The sequence below is a fragment of the Coregonus lavaretus genome (assembly GCF_964263955.1).
Source record: "Coregonus lavaretus genome assembly, contig: HAP1_SCAFFOLD_2183, whole genome shotgun sequence".
Taxonomy (NCBI): Eukaryota; Metazoa; Chordata; class Actinopteri; order Salmoniformes; family Salmonidae; genus Coregonus; species Coregonus lavaretus.
This window is the reverse complement of record NW_028165696.1, coordinates 39,331-52,489: the sequence shown is the minus strand read 5'-3', so window position 1 is coordinate 52,489 and position 13,159 is coordinate 39,331.

Genomic DNA, 13,159 nt, shown 5'->3' with positions numbered 1-13,159 from the left:
ACAGGAGTCAGGACATTCCCTATATAGGGAGTAGCTATAGTACAGGAGTCAGGACATTCCCTATATAGGGAGTAGCTATAGTACAGGAGGAGTCAGGACATTCCCTATATAGGGAGTAGCTATAGTACAGGAGTCAGGTCATTCCCTATATAGGGAGTAGCTATAGTACAGGAGTCAGGACATTCCCTATATAGGGAGTAGCTATAGTACAGGAGGAGTCAGGACATTCCCTATATAGGGAGTAGCTATAGTACAGGAGTCAGGACATTCCCTATATAGAGAGTAGCTATAGTACAGGAGTCAGGACATTCCCTATATAGGGAGTAGCTATAGTACAGGAGGAGTCAGGACATTCCCTATATAGGGAGTAGCTATAGTACAGGAGTCAGGCCATTCCCTATATAGGGAGTAGCTATAGTACAGGAGGAGTCAGGACATTCCCTATATAGGGAGTAGCTATAGTACAGGAGTCAGGACATTCCCTATATAGGGAGTAGCTATAGTACAGGAGTCAGGACATTCCCTATATAGGGAGTAGCTATAGTACAGGAGTCAGGACATTCCCTATATAGGGAGTAGCTATAGTACAGGAGGAGTCAGGACATTCCCTATATAGGGAGTAGCTATAGTACAGGAGGAGTCAGGACATTCCCTATATAGGGAGTAGCTATAGTACAGGAGTCAGGACATTCCCTATATAGGGAGTAGCTATAGTACAGGAGTTAGGACATTCCCTATATAGGGAGTAGCTATAGTACAGGAGGAGTCAGGACATTCCCTATATAGGGAGTAGCTATAGTACAGGAGTCAGGACATTCCCTATATAGGGAGTAGCTATAGTACAGGAGTTAGGACATTCCCTATATAGGGAGTAGCTATAGTACAGGAGGAGTCAGGACATTCCCTATATAGGGAGTAGCTATAGTACAGGAGTCAGGACATTCCCTATATAGGGAGTAGCTATAGTACAGGAGTCAGGACATTCCCTATATAGGGAGTAGCTATAGTACAGGAGGAGTCAGGACATTCCCTATATAGGGAGTAGCTATAGTACAGGAGTCAGGATATTCCCTATACAGTGCTATGAAAAAGTATTTGCCCCCTTTCTAATTTTCTCTACTTTTGCATATTTGTGATGCTGAATGTTATCAGATCTTCAACCAAAACCTAATATTAGATAAAGGGAACATAAGTGGACAAATAACACAACAATTACATATTTATTTCATAAACAAAGTTATGCAACACCCAATTCCCCTGTGTGAAAAAGTAATTGCCCCCTTACACTCAATAACTGGTTGTGCCACCTTTAGCTGCAATGACTCCAACCAAATGCTTCCTGTAGTTGTTGATCAGTCTCTCTCGTCGCTGTGGAGGAATTTTGGCCCACTCTTCCATGCAGAACTGCTTTAACTCAGTGACGTGTGGGTTTTCAAGCATGAACTGCCACAACATCTCAATTGGGATTAGGTCTGGACTTTGACTAGGCCATTCCAAAACTTCCAATTTGTTGCTTTTTATCAATTTACATGTAAACTTGATTGTGTGTTTTGGATCATTGTCTTGCTGCATGACCCAGCTGCGCTTCAGCTTCAGCTCACAGACGGATGGTCTGACATTCTCCTGTAGAATTCTCTGATACAGAGCAGAATTCATGGTTCCTTCTATTAAGGCAAGTCGTCCAGGTCCTGAGGCAGCAAAGCATCCCCAAACCATCACACCACCACCACCGTGCTTGACCTTTGGTATGATCTTCTTACTGTGGAATATTCATACCTGACAGACAGTTTGTTCATTTCCCAAAACTCAGAGCAGTCACCACATCCAACCCAGACATACTGCAACATTTGAGCTATGATGCAATTTGTGCGTGTGTTGGAAGAGTTGACGTTGGAGTTGGAGTCAAGATTCAAGGATATCATGGAGTACAAGGAGGTTTTCAACTTCGTTGAGAACCCCCCTTTTCATGTGCCAGTGTCATCTCTGACCCCAGTCTTCACAGCCCTCTGTCCTGGCCGTGCTGGAACAGAGAGTGAGATAGTGGAGCTGCAGGCAAATGACACACTGCGAGGTGAACTAAGATCAGGTGTTTCCCGTTTCTGGAGCCTTGTGTCAGACACAGACTATCCACTTCTGAAGCAGTGTGTGCAAAAGGTGACGTCATTTTTTCGTCAGCACTTATTAATGTGAAGCAACATTTTCAACGATGAACATTGTGAAACAAAAACAGACAAACAGACTGACCAATGCACACCCGGATTGCCTCACAATGATAGCGACAACAGACTATACATTTAGAATTAATTCTGTCAAGGAGCAGAAGGGACATTTTCGCTCATCCAACTACTGAGGTAACCCTCAATATGGGTCTTATACATGTGATGTAGCATTTAAGAAGAAGAAGAGACTTGCTTGGGCCAAGAAACACGAGCAATGGAAATTAGACCGGTGGAAATCTGGTCTGATTGGTCCAAATGTGAGATTTTTGGTTCCACCCGCCGTGTCTTTGTGAGACGCAGAGTAGGTGATCAGATGATCTCCGCATGTGTGGTTCCCACCGTGAAGCATGGAGGAGGAGGTGTGATGGTGTGGGGGTGCTTTGTTGGTGGCACTGTCTGTGATTTATTTAGAATTCAAGGCACACTTAACCAGTATGGCTACCACAGCATTCTGCAGCGATACACCATCCCATCTGGTTTGAGTTTAGTGGGACTATCATTTGTTTTTCAACAGGACAATGACCCAAAACACACCTCCAGGCTGTGTAAGGGCTATTTGACCAAGAAGGAGAGTGATGGAGTGCTGCATCAGATGACCTGGCCTCTACAATCACCCGACCTCAACCCAATTGCGATGGTTTGGGATGAGTTGGACCGCAGAGTGAAGGAAAAGCAGCCAACAAGTGCTCAGAATATGTGGGAAACTCCTTCAAGACTGTTGGAAAGGCATTCCTTATGAAGCTGGTTGAGAGAATGCCAAGAGTGTGCAAAGCTGTCATCAAGGCAAAGGGTGGCTACTTTGAAGAATGTTTAACTCTTTTTTGGTTACTACATGATTCCATATGTTATTTCATAGTTTTGATGTCTTCACTATTATTCTACAATGTAGAAAATAGTAAAAATAAAGAAAAACCCTTGAATGAGTAGGTGTGTCCAAACTTTTGACTGATACTATGTCTTTAGTATTTTACAGATAGAAAGATGAAAAAAGTATTTATCCACAATCTGCTCTGAGTAAGTCCGGTGATGAAGTGTCTTAACAAAATGAAACTAAAATATGTATGTGATTTCTTAACAGATGACACAACAGGCTCAAAGTGTTCACCAAATTGAAAATGGGGATTGGCCAACACAGATAGAAGGAATGGATATGCCTTCAGAGAAGGATGCTCAAACCCAATGGGAAGACCCATCTCTAAGTGATCACAACTACAGCTCAGGTGATGGTGTAAAGCCCATCTACCTGTGAGGCAGGGACACGGTGCCCAGCAGCACCTCTATACAAAACCCTGCTGAGGAACGAATTGGTGAACACTTGAGCCTGTTGTGTCATCTGTTAAGAAATCAGTATGATCCTCTGTAGCTCAGCTGGTAGAGCACGGTGCTTTTAACGCCAAGGTAGTGGGTTCGATCCCCGGGACCACCCATACACAAAAAAAATGCATGCACGCATGACTGTAAGTCGCTTTGGATAAAAGCGTCTGCTAAATGGCACATTATTATATTATTATTATTATACAGGCTTGTCTCTTGCTGCCTTTTCTACCCCGGCGGAACGTCTTCTACCAAGGCAGCTTTCAGTTAGACCTGACAGACCAACTCTGATGAAGCTGAAGCTCAACTTGCTGCAGCAGTACGTAGCAGAAAGGTTTCCCAGAGTTTTGTCAGTCTAGTGATTTAGTTATTGGATTGACATGATGGAAGAGAATCTAAGTGAGTACATTCCATGGCTGCCAAGGGAGACCATCCGTGCTACAATGCCACAATGCTTTAAGGACCACTACCCAGGAACAACCTGCATTATTGATTGCTCAAAAACTGCTTTACAGAAGTGCAAGAATCTGGATTCAAGGGGGGAATCATTCAGCCATTAATACGCCCAGAACACTATCAAGTACCTGGTGGCCATTGCACCTTGTGGTCTAGTGATGTTCATCTCCTCAGCATATGGAGGTAGCGACAAATATATCACAACGGATTCTGGGTTCCTGGAGTACCTCTGTCCAGGTGACGAGGTCATGGCTGACCGGGACTTCACAATCCGTGATCTGCTACACGAGAGGAAGGTCAAATGAACAATTCCAGACTTCACAAAAGAGGCACACAGCTGTCAGAGGACACCACATGTTCAAGACGGACAGCTAACCTGAGGGTTCATGTGGAACGCGTCATTCAAAAGGCTCCAACGGTTTAGAATCATCTCACAGACAGTGCCAATCAACCTCTCATCTAAAATGGACAAAATACTTTGAAACTGTGCTGCCCTGTGTAACCTGCGTGGTGATATCGTTCATGAAGATGCTGAATGAACTGACCAGTCAAATGCCATTCACAGGGTCGATTTACCAATATTTTGAATTGAAGTTATGTGCCAAAAGTTACATTAAATAAATGTCAATTCATTCTATAATAACTCAACTTAATTATTTGATGTACATACTCATTCATATTAATAGAAGGCTAGAAGGATAAAGTTAAACGGAGCCGACCTCAGCAGTAGCAAAAAAATAGGCTACTAAATTCTGACGATAACTTTGCTTTACAGGCTTCAGCAAACAGAAAGTTGTGTGGTGCTCAGTTGTGAGGCTGAGGCAGGCTGCAATGTAACAGGAGGAAGCAGAGAAGACACAGTGAGAGGAAGCGAGCAGAGAGAAAGGTTAGCACAGTGGTTCCCAAACTTGGGGTCGGGGGCCCTCATGTGGGGTCCCCTGAGAAAACGTTACACTTTACTAATCTTATCATAGAAGTTAGGAACTTTAGTAAAAATAAGATATGTTTCAATGTGAACATCTCCACATGGCCTATCTTCCCTATAGGCCGACATTGAAATACAATCAAAATGGCAAATAATACAGATCTAAAAACGTTTTCATTTATGTCGGTGGATGTTCGTCTTATCTGGAGTTTATAGTTTACCCACCTTGTTTTTTTTACCACTACATCACTGATATTGATACATAATCGTAAGGAATATTCTAATAACTCATCAGAATGTGATAATACGATCATCTATGTGCTCCATTTATGTCTGTCTGTGCAGAGCTTGATTAGTAATGCCTAGGAATACAAAATGTGAACACAATGGGGGTTTTCTCATTTGGGGAAAAGACCATCCTCTCTCCTCCGTGACCCGGAAACCGATAAGTGGTCGAGGAATGTGTCAGTTCGTTAGTAGGCAAACGGTAGAGTGTTCTCTGCTCCTCGATAGACACCTTTCATCGAGAATACGGACCGTGGAAGAGTTTTAAAATCTGCCACACCCCCTTTGAATCAGCTTTTGTTTTATTAGAGAATAAAAACATGCACACCTTTTTAAAACAATATGCTAATTATTGTTTTATCTATAAAATGTCTTACACAACTAACTTAATTAGTTTTGATCACTTTACACATTCGTTTTGGGATCCACCCCTGGGATCCACCCCTGGGATCCACCCCTGTAAACGTCATTTTGTGACCTTGGGACTATAAGGTCCTATCTGCGCAAAGCATAGTTCTGAGATATTGATCGTCAACATTTTCACATCCCAGATCTCAGAACTCTTTTGTAGTGAATTATTCTTTCATAACCCAAGTACCTAAAGTACAGAGTATCAAAATCCTGAGACATTTGTAGATCTTTTTTTTTTTAGGGCGGTGCAATCGCAGATAGCACCTTATGGCTCTGAAATGTCAATCTGGGTTCAGCCATAAGATTCTATCTGATACTTCTGAATTAGACATGTTCGTTTGTAAGAAAGATGTAGCTATTTCAATACATAAAGGATACAATAACACTATTTTACCAAGATAGAGTCAGAACACATCACCAGATAGGTTATGACATGTATTATGATCATCAGACTAATTACTGTCATCACTGAACAACGATGTGACATCATTTACTTTAAAGATTTCTGACAGTGTAGGTTTTTTGCTTGCATGCCGTTATCGCTGGGTAGGCTGGGCCTAGGCCATACTTAGAGGGAGATGGCAAAAGACATGCGTTCTGATTGGTCAGTGTGTTTTTGTTCAGGCTTGTGATTGGATTGCAGATAAAAACCTTATATTGCCAAGTTCAAATGGGTTTATGCAGATAGAACTTTCTAGTTGTTCTTTTTTTTTTTTTTACTTAAAATGTACTCCACAGACATATGAAGAACCATCTAAAGATCAATTATAATTATATGTGACAAAAATGTCAGAAATAATCTTATAGTCCCACTCACCTCGATGAACTTTGACCTTTTTTAAAGTTGGTGAGAGAGGATGGAGGAGAGAGGACACAGGAGGTGAACAAATCTAATTGATAAAAGGCCTTTGTAATTTGAGAAAATAGATATCTACACTACATGACCAAATGTATGTGGACACCTGCTCGTCGAACATCTCGTTCCAAAATCATGGGCATTAATATGGAGTTGGTCCCCCCTTTGCTGCTATAACAGCCTCCACTCTTCTGGAAAGGCTTTCCACTAGATGTTGGAACATTGCTGCGGGGACTTGCTTCCATTCAGCCACAAGAGCATTAGTGAGGTCGGGCACTGATGTTGGGCGATCAGGCCTGGCTCGCAGTCGGCGCTCCAATTCATCCCAAAGGTGTTCGATGGGGTTGAGGTCAGGGTTCTGTGCATGCCAGTCAAGTTCTTCCACACTGATCTCGACAAACAATTTCTGTATGGACCTCGCTTTGTGCACGGGGGCATTGTTATGCTGAAACAGGAAATGGCCTTCCCCAAACTGTTGCCACAAAGTTGGAAGCACAGAATCGTCTAGAATGTCATTGTATGCTGTAGCATTAAGATTTCCCTTCACTGGAACTAAGGGGCCTAGCCCGAACCATGAAAAACAGCCCCAGACCATTATTCCTCCTCCACCAAACTTTACAGTTGGCATAATGCATTGGGGCAGGTTGCTTGTATCCCAGAAGGCAACAGTAGCCTATAGTAGCCTTGAGCAGGAACATATGACGACACTCTTATTCATAGCAAAATAACAGGTAGCTAAATGTAATAACAAGATGCAATCATTTGCTGTTAGTAAAAATCTATTTATTTCATCTTTGCATTCTAAAATAATTAGAAATAGGCATCTATTTCCTATTATTTATTTCATTTATTGCAGAATACATTCTTCACCATTTCTGACTGTGATGGTTTCATACTGGTGAAATAGCCTACAGGCCCGCAACAATGGACAGGCTACCGTTCATCACATCTCTCATTTAAATTAGACCCACGTCACAGTATTAAATAGATATAGCTATTTCAGGTATTTTGTAATTACACTTTAACAAGTATTGTAATTAATTGTAATAATACATAGTTACACTATAATAACAACATGCAACTGGTGGTGATTGCAGCCTGTAATTACAATTACACTTGTCACCGTGCTTGTTACAAATGTTAAAGTTTTCCGATAGCATCCCATCCAATACTTCCAAAGTATACAGCAACTTAGTGAAGCGTGATTCCAGGCAGAGTTATAATGCTCGTTCATACGCACACAGTTTTGTGACAGGTCTGATTTATAAAGGGAAACATGCATATGTATGGCGTGTTTAATGTGTGCCAAGTTTATACATCTTAATATTTTGTGCATGTGCTGTCTTTTCAGAAATGGTGCACGCAGATATTTACTGTTAAATCTATGCAACGGCTATAAATGAGGCCCGCGCTGAAGATGTCTACATCTGTTCGCTAATACAGGACTATTAAAGGTCCAGTGCTTTTGTGGAAAAATGTAAACTAAATATACACTGAACAGAAATATAAACGCAACATGTAAAGTGTTGGTACCAGGTTTCATGAGCTGAAATAAAAGATCCCACAAATGTTCCATATGCACAAAAAACGTATTTATCTCAAATGTTGTGCACAAATTTGTTTACATCCCTGTTAGTGAGCATTCTCCTTTGCCAAGATAATCCATCCACCTGACAGGTGTGGCATATCAAGAAGCTGATTAAACAGCATGATCATTACACAGGTGCACCTTGTGCTGGGGACAATAAAAGGCCACTCTAAATTGTGCAGTTTTGTCACACAACACAATGTCACAGATGTCTCAAGTTTTGAGGGAGTGTGCAATTGACATGCTGACTGCAGGAACGTCCACCAGAGCTGTTGCCAGAGAATTTAATGTTAATTTGTCTACCATAAGCCGCCTCCAACGTTGTTTTAGAGAATTTGGCAGTACGCCTAACCGGCCTTACAACCGCAGACCGTGTGTATGGCGTCGTGTGGGCGAGCAGTTTGCTGATGTCAACGTTGTGAACAGAGTGCCCCATGGTGGCGGTGGGGTTATGGTCTGGGCAGGCATAAGCTAACGACAACGAACACAATTGCATTTTATCGATGGCAATTTGAATGCACATTATAGATATAGAGATACCGTGACGAGATCCTGAGGCCCATTGTCGTGCCATTCATTCGCCGCCATCACCTCATGTTTCAGCATGATAATGCACGGCCCCAGACTACCGATTGAGCACTTCCATAATGTGGTAGGTGTGTCTAGGGTTTAAAATCCCGGTAACCTCGCCAAAATTCCCAGAAATCGTGGTTGGAGGTAACTGGATTTTGTTGGGTACTAACTTCTAAACTTGAAATATGAAATATCCTTATTCATGTTACCATATTAGAACTGATGGTATGGAAATCTACTGAGTGAGAAAGGGGAATGCAGGGAGGTTACATCTCGCCAGAACATGTTAAATAAATAATATGCCATTTAGCAGACGCTTTTATCCAAAGCGACTTACAGTCATGTGTGCATACATTTTTACGTATGGGTGATCCCGGGGATCAAACCCACTACCCTGGCGTTACAAGCGCCACGCTCTACCAATTGAGCTACAGAGGACCACATGTTATTGTTAAAATCTCATGTATCCTATGGAGAGGAGAAGGGCCACAGTCTGGTTTCAGTCAACAGATAAGGAAGGGCAGCCGTGGGTTGGGGAGGAGAGGGATTTGGACCGAGGTCTGATGAGATGAAGTGAGAAAGAACAGGCGTCAGTCCTGCCTGCCTAGCAACAGAGATGTATTGGCTGTCCAGGCAGCTTAGTGGTTAAGAGCGTTGTGCCAGTGAACCGAAAGGTCGCTGGTTCTAATCCCCGAGCCGACTAGGTGAAAAATCTGTCGATGTGCCCTTGAGCAAGGCACTTAACCCTAATTGCTCCTGTAAGTCGCTCTGGCTAAGAGCGTCTGCTAAATGACTGTAAATGTACAAGGAGGGGACTCGGCATAGGAAGAAGGTAGATATACGTGCGCTTGTGTAAACATGTCTTTGTCTCATCAGCTGTTTGACCAAGTGGGGGAATAAACTTGGTTTGAGCTTTGACTAGTTCGATTTTCAGTGTGTTTACATTTCCTGCTGCTTCTGGGAATATTCCAACTGGGATTTCTGGCAAACCTGTGAATTTTTGGGAAAGTTACAGGAATTGTGCAACCCTAGGTAGGTGTGTCAGTATGGGGGATGGATTTATGATTGTACGAAGAAATTATGTTAGTTAAATAAGATTAAATGTCACTAAAATATTTGACACGTTTATTTTTTAACAGCTTTTTGGCTTTCCTGAAACCTGAATTGTTGCAACACTTGTACACACGTTGTCAAAAAATTAACAAAAAAAATCATCAGTAACCATCAGTAAGTAGATTATGTAAGCATAATAATAATGTGCCATTTAGCAGACGCTTTTATCCAAAGCTACTTACAATCACGTGTGCATACATTTTTTACGTATGGGTGGTCCCGGGGATCGAACCCACTACCCTGGCGTTACAAGCGCCATGCTCTACCAGCTGAGCTACAGAACGAAGATGACAGGTCAAACATACCCAGTGATACGTAATGGGATTGGGATGGGTTAAATCCTACGGATCCTTGGGATTGGGATGGGTTAAATCCTACGGATCCTTGGGATTGGGATGGGTTAAATCCTACGGATCCTTGTGATTGGGATGGGTTAAATCCTACGGATCCTTGTGATTGGGATGGGTTAAATCCTACGGATCCTTGGGATTGGGATGGGTTAAATCCTACGGATCCTTGGGATTGGGATGGGTTAAATCCTACGGATCCTTGGGATTGGGATGGGTTAAATCCTACGGATCCTTGGGATTGGGATGGGTTAAATCCTACGGATCCTTGGGATTGGGATGGGTTAAATCCTACGGATCCTTGCTCATTCCATATCCAGTATAAACTGAGGACAAAGCATTAAGAACACCTGCTCTTTCCAAAGCATTAAGAACACCTGCTCTTTCCAAAGCATTAAGAACACCTGCTCTTTCCAAAGCATTAAGAACACCTGCTCTTTCCAAAGCATTAAGAACACCTGCTCTTTCCAAAGCATTAAGAACACCTGCTCTTTCCAAAGCATTAAGAACACCTGCTCTTTCCATTACACAGACTGACCAGGTGAAGCCAACTGACATTTACAGCTGAGGTGCTGACCTGTTGCACCCTCTACATCCACTGTGATTATTATTTGACCCTGCTGGTCATCTATTAACGTTTGAACATCTTGAAGAACAATCTGGCCTTAATGGCCATGTACTGTTATAATCCCCACCCGGAACAGCTTGAAGGGGACTGACCAGCCCTCAGAGCCTGGTTCCTCTCTAGGTTTCTTCCTAGGTTCCTGCCTTTCTAGGGAGTTTTTCCTAGCCACCGTGCTTCTACATCTGCATTGCTTGCTGTTTGGGGTTTTAGGCTGGGTTTCTGTATAAGCACTTTGTGACATCTGCTGATGTAAAAAGGGCTTTATAAATAACATTTGATTGATTGATTGATTGACATCCAGCCAACTTGACACAACTGTGGCAAGCGTTGGAGTCAACATGGGCCAGCACCCCTGTGGAACGCTTTCGACACCTTTTTAGAGTCCATGCCCTGACGAATTGAGGCTGTTCTGAGGGCAAAAGGTGTTCCTTAAGGTTTTGTACACGCAGTGTAAAAGACAGTACTATTAATGACGTATAGATCACCTTATAGTAATGCCATTTACTATTCAAGGTGCAATGGAGGAAAAAGTTAGTGGCTTAAGTCTCTAATGGCACACTATGTAGTTTAGTGCAGTACGTTTGACCAGTGCCCATATGGCGTTGATGAACCTTAGTGCACTATAAATGGAATAGGGTACCATTAGAGACTCATATTAGGTTTTTGTCTTTGAGGCAGTTGACTCCTTGTGAAACGTAACTTGGGGATGATAATGCACATTTCCACTGAATCCTTGATTATCAACGCACTAGGGAATACTGGTCTATGTGATGTGTGTTAGTGGGTGCTGCTGGGTGTTCAGTCCTTGATTATCAACGCACTAGGGAATACTGGTCTATGTGATGTGTGTTAGTGGGTGCTGCTGGGTGTTCAGTCCTTGATTATCAACGCACTAGGGAATACTGGTCTATGTGATGTGTGTTAGTGGGTGCTGCTGGGTGTTCAGTCCTTGATTATCAACGCACTAGGGAGTACTGGTCTATGTGATGTGTGTTAGTGGGTGCTGCTGGGTGTTCAGTCCTTGATTATCAACGCACTAGGGAATACTGGTCTATGTGATGTGTGTTAGTGGGTGCTGCTGGGTGTTCAGTCCTTGATTATCAACGCACTAGGGAATACTGGTCTATGTGATGTGTGTTAGTGGGTGCTGCTGGGTGTTCAGTCCTTGATTATCAACGCACTAGGGAGTACTGGTCTATGTGATGTGTGTTAGTGGGTGCTGCTGGGTGTTCAGTCCTTGATTATCAACGCACTAGGGAATACTGGTCTATGTGATGTGTGTTAGTGGGTGCTGCTGGGTGTTCAGTCCTTGATTATCAACGCACTAGGGAGTACTGGTCTATGTGATGTGTGTTAGTAGGTGCTGCTGGGTGTTCAGAAAAGAAGGTTGCACAATGAACATTTTATAATATACTCAATGAATACTTCTATTCCTAAGAATTTCCTACCAATTCTTATAAATCGTATTGTGTGCAGTAGTTAAAGCTGCAATCTGTAACTTAGAAATGTGAGTTACACAGTAGATCTGTCATTCTCATTGAAAGCATGTCTAAGAAGCGGTAGTTCTGTTCTATGTGCGCTATTTCTATGCTTCCCGTTCTTACGTTTCATTTTTTGAGTCTTTCACTTTCGGTTTTGTGCACCAGCTTCAAACTGCTGAAAATAAAAAATATTTTTTGGTTATGGAAAATATATTTCACAGCGGTTAAGATGTTACAATGATTCTCTACACAATGACTGCTTTTTTTTTTTTTTTTTTTCACATAAACTGAAATTATGCAAACTATTAGAATTTTAGCAACCAGGAAATGGCGGAGCGATTTCTGCATGTTGCACCTTTAACGATTTGTGCTTAATATCTGAAGTGATTAGGTGGTGATGATGGCTGAGTGTAGAGCAACACGTTACTATAGCTATAAGACTATAAGAGTAACATTACAACATAATAAAACCCAGTTAAATAATTATATTTAGCAAATCATTAAATTATGTTAGCAATGTTCATTTTATAACTTTCCTTTTTTTGAAACTATAAATGGTCACATTCTTTTGTTTCACTTGCAGTAGCAATTATCCATAAAATCAAACTAACATTTTAAACTTCATTCACTGTGTTCAAAAAATGTAATACCAATGATCAGGGATGAGCTTCGTGATGCGATAGGAGTGACACTGGCCGTGTCCGAAAACCCAAACTTAAAATAGTAAATAGTAAATAGTAAATAGTAAATAGTAAATAGTAAATAGTAAATAGTTGCTGTTTGAGTACGGCAAAAAAAAAAAAAAAAAAAAAGTTTTATAGTGTGTGACATTTTGAAAATCGAGTGTACATTAAATGCCCGGATCTCATACTCATTTGGCTGTTCATCAAATAGAATTCGCTGAACACTATTGAGGAAGAGAGACATCAGTTTTTTTGACAACAGCTGATAATCAGAATAGGGGAT